General features: G+C 32.2%; 1 long non-coding RNA gene across 1 annotated transcript; it reads left to right on the top strand.

Moving 5' to 3' along the window:
* Positions 1-813: 813 nt before the first annotated feature.
* Positions 814-4,023, top strand: LOC149079429 (uncharacterized). Its single transcript, XR_016193671.1, has 3 exons — positions 814-1,256; positions 2,334-2,410; positions 3,987-4,023. It is a non-coding gene; the product is annotated as an uncharacterized LOC149079429 (long non-coding RNA).
* Positions 4,024-4,413: the final 390 nt, after the last annotated feature.

Here is a 4,413-nt window from a genome sequence, read left to right as displayed (position 1 = left end):
CCTGTATAATCCGGCAACATTATAATATCGTCTGCCGAATGCAACTGCACCTATTCGTTGTATATATTAGCGAGGGAATGTTGATACACAAACAGAAAAGACCGAATACAATGGCTCGATCGCACATTTGAAATGCAACCATAAGATCATTCGTTCATTGTCAGTTAGAGCCGGGAGGCACCCAGACCACATCGCCATACGGACATGGGTACCTCTGGAATAAATATTCAAATGTACTAAAAAATGAATCGTCAAAATTACGTAAGATGGTGATCGATCAAATATTAGTACTTGTATAACGATTCATTAAAATCACGTCAATTTGCTCACTGAACGTCCGCAATAGCAGAGCGTCCCGTCATGCTGATTGAATTGTTAATTTTCTAATTGCTAATTTTAATTCTGATTTGAAATCATCTACTTGAATTGTCAGATATTATTTAAGAGAGAAAATTCAACTGCCTTTGCGAATCGAACCCACGTCGTCTCTCTTTCCGAAATATATGTTTGCATCAGCCAGCTGTTAAAAACCTTCGTATGGACAGCGGAGAGTGACATCATCCACGGATAGTCAAATCTGTCAAAAATCGTCATTAAGATGCAGTTTTAAGAAAATCATATTTCTTAGCTGAATCAAAACGGCGTTGGTCTACATTTCTTTGATCCACTAGCTTTTCTTATCCACTCCAACTCGTGATCGCAGTATTCTGGATCTTGATCGTGAATAGTCATGAGCGGGGACGCACGAATCATCTCCGATGCCGCAGTAGATGCTTGGAGTCGCGTACGTAGTGGCGAGTAGTCAGGGGGTGAACTATCTCTGCGGTCCTTAGCCGAAAAAAAGTAGTTAAGCCCCGATTTGTCCTTAGATGGCCAGTAGTTCGACTTTTCGATACTATCTCTAAGCTAAGGACTTTTTTTTAGTAGTTACTTAGGACCGCTGCTAAGGACTGCCTAGCACCAGTCCTAAAGCAGCAAGAAAAGTAGTTCACGGCGGCCATCTTGGAAAAGAGGAAATTTTGCCTCTGGCCGCGAGCTCTCGCTGTGATATTTAGCGATGAAATATGCTGTTTTTTTTCGAATTGAAAATTTTTTTACGATAATAATGACAGATAAAACTTGGATTATATCTTCGGTGTCATCAAAGTTGAAGTGATTCATCGTTATATCCTCAAAAACCTGCTGTAGTATACATACGTGTATGTTGACATCGGCGATCGAAGCCACGACGAAGTGCTAGCATGTTCATTACTGAGGTAAGAATTATTTTTTTGCTATCGAACTATATAAGAAGAGTGTTAGAGATATTATTAATATTTTTTTGCTCAGTAAATGCGTTATTTAAAAATATAAATGGACATAATGTCACGCAATCAATAGGGCAGTGGATCCCACTTGGTAATGCTGGAAAAATATCAAATAGCCCATGTATATTTTGGGTTGTATTGAAAATATTTACATGGCGAATGAAAGATGAATCTTCTATTACGATAATATCAGATTGAAATTTTACATTCTATGTTTTTTGCTACATTAATTTTTTTTAATGAAAAATTATGTCTAAATGAATTGAGCACATGCGTAAATAAATAATAACAAATACAATTCATTGATAATAAATTATAGCACCTAAATGAAAAAATTTTAATTAATTTTTTTGTGATGAGTAATGGTGAAATTGAAATAAAGCATGGTAAAAATTGGCAGTAATGTTAAATATTAAATTTTGTAAAACTCATGCACTAAATTTAGTGTAAAGGATTAAAATATAGATTTGATATTTTGAACTATTCAAATGAACAATATTGTAATACTTAGTGAAAGTTAAATTTTCAGAAAAAAATCATATGCTACTACTTTAAAAATTGCACTCTCTAACTCGCTCTGAGATGAATATTTAATAAGGAATCATTATATTGTTTTGTTGATATGAAAAATGAAATTCGTACAATGGGACTGAAAAACAAAGTTTTAATTTCACGCACAGTTTTTAGTGTTGAGGTATATATATATTATAATGAAAGGAAGCAGATTAGTGTTTGAAACATATTACTACTTCAGTATTTGGGTTATGGCCTTGCTGTGTGTGTTCAAATTGAATTTTTTGCCAAAAATTGTTTTTGATTTTGTGTGTATGGGTAACGACAGAAAAAAAATTTCCGTGTCGAATACTTAAGAACTTTAAAATATAACATTTTGAGATGTTATGGAACTGAAACTTTTAACAAGCATTTATTTTTTAACGATGTTGTTAGTAAACAGCTTATATATATATATATATTGTATATACATTTGTGAGACTTTTCTAACTCTTGAAAAATTTTGTTTCCCAGGAAATTGGCTGTAGGTAGCTACGAAGTTATGTGAAGGTTTTCAAAGTTACCAAACAATTATACCAGAGCAAACAAAGGTAATTTTAATTCTTTGTATTTGACTTTGAGCAACAGTTTCCATTATTATTTTCATGTAAAATAAAATATTTCCATGCATGATTTAATGACATAAATTTTAACATTGTGTCGCATCATTTTCACTGATTTCATTTGTATCAACAACCCTAGTGGAACAAATACAGCCGAACCCCCGATTTAATGCCACCATCCCACCCAAAGAATTTTGGCGTTATATCAGATCGCAGACATAATAGCGTTTCGGAGAGGCTGTATTACATAAATTCACACGTTTATTAAGAAATGTATTTCAGTGTCTCATTTATGTTGCATGATGAATAAAATAACCTATTTTATACACATTCAATTTTAAGTTGAGAAAATTCATAAAAATTGTAAACTGTAAAATCACTTGAATATTTCTCAATATAAAACTTAACAGAAACATACTTCCCTCTGAAATTATTGTAATTTCAGCAACTCATTTTATATGTGCAAAAACAAAATAAGCAGGGGGGGGGGGAAAGGTGGCATTGTTTTTAGTCCATACCATATTGGTTTTTCTCGAGAAATATCTTGCTATGAGTAATTTTCTTTATAATCATAATTTTTTCAGATACTATTGAAAGAACAACTGTTTTTGACATAATTGAATTGAGCAAATTAAGATAGATTTCTTAATGGCTACCTGTACCACTCAAAATTTGACCAGTGCAAGTAAAAACATGTATACTGTTGAAAAACCTGTCTTGGCTATACAAATGAGAGGGAGGACATTAAAAAAAACCTTTAGAAGCTTTGCTAACTGAAAAGCAATATTAATTCTTTGAAAAACGTGTTATATTTACTGATGAGCAAATTTTGTGAATGGAAATATTAAAACAATATGTTTGACGACAAATAATATTATACTTTTTAACTAGTAAGACCATACAACACTGCAAAATTTCTATGTTAATTTAAATAGGGTTCCCTGATCCACAAGAGGTTGCTAAGGATGTGTTTTAGAGCGAAGCTGAAAGTAAAGTGAAAATTTGAAGTTAGCTGCGTGCCAATAGGTTTTTTCACTTCATCTGTCTGACCAAAATTTTAGGGTAGAACCATGGCTCGAAAAATTGAAAAACATTTTAGGTGCCGGCCAAATTTCTTGGCAGCCAAGCATATTTTTAGGAGAAATAATCCAAAGTAAAAACAAATTATATTCAACTTTTTTAGCACTTGGTGATGATCTTCACATATCGGAAGATGCAGACATAAACTCCAAATATTTTGTGATCTGCATAGAAAATTTTAGGTGTCAGTATGATTTTCTTTTTTGCAATGTTGGCTCCTAAGATTTGTGAAGCCCTAGGTTAATACATCTAGACATGAACAAGTGCATCTGTGTGCAATGCCAGGCCTCCCTTGTAAAACACAGTTGATGCATTTTGGATCCTACTGTGATAAAATGGTGGCGAGTCGACAAAGTGCTATTGTGCACGAATTATCTCTACTTATGCAAATAAAGACTGTTATAATTTGAAATCAAATATACAGTACATTTAAAGATTGATAAGCATAATAAAGGTGTTTTTTTCTTCCTCTTTCTAATTTCAGGTAAATCAACATTTGAAGATGCAATTGAAAATTAATGAATCTCAAAAAATTATATTCTTGAAAGGTGCGATTTCTAAGAAAAGTACAACAAATAAATTGTGATTATGATAACTTTCTATGAATATATGTTGGAAATAAAATGTTTTTGTATGACAAATCATGTGTGCAAGTTGTTATTCAATTCATGTTTCTATTAATCAACTTCAATCAATCATTCATCTTCTAATCAACTGAAATGAAATATACGATCAAATGAAAGTTATCAGGTGAAGTTATTTGTTGGAAGCTAAATATGAAACAGATAAATTGATGAAAGATCTTTAATATAGAAGTATATATCTTTTAAATATTGAAGTATTCACTTGCATTAACAGGTAAGTGCTCATTCATAGAGAATCATGTTCTGATAATATTTTTTAATACTGAG

This window comes from Pholcus phalangioides, unplaced genomic scaffold (genome assembly GCF_987345545.1).
Source record: "Pholcus phalangioides strain wild (caught in Gottingen) unplaced genomic scaffold, Ppha-v1.0 ptg000012l_1, whole genome shotgun sequence".
NCBI classification, from domain to species: domain Eukaryota; kingdom Metazoa; phylum Arthropoda; class Arachnida; order Araneae; family Pholcidae; genus Pholcus; species Pholcus phalangioides.
The sequence above is the reverse complement of the archived record's forward strand: the minus strand, read 5'-3'. Positions and strand labels throughout refer to the sequence as shown.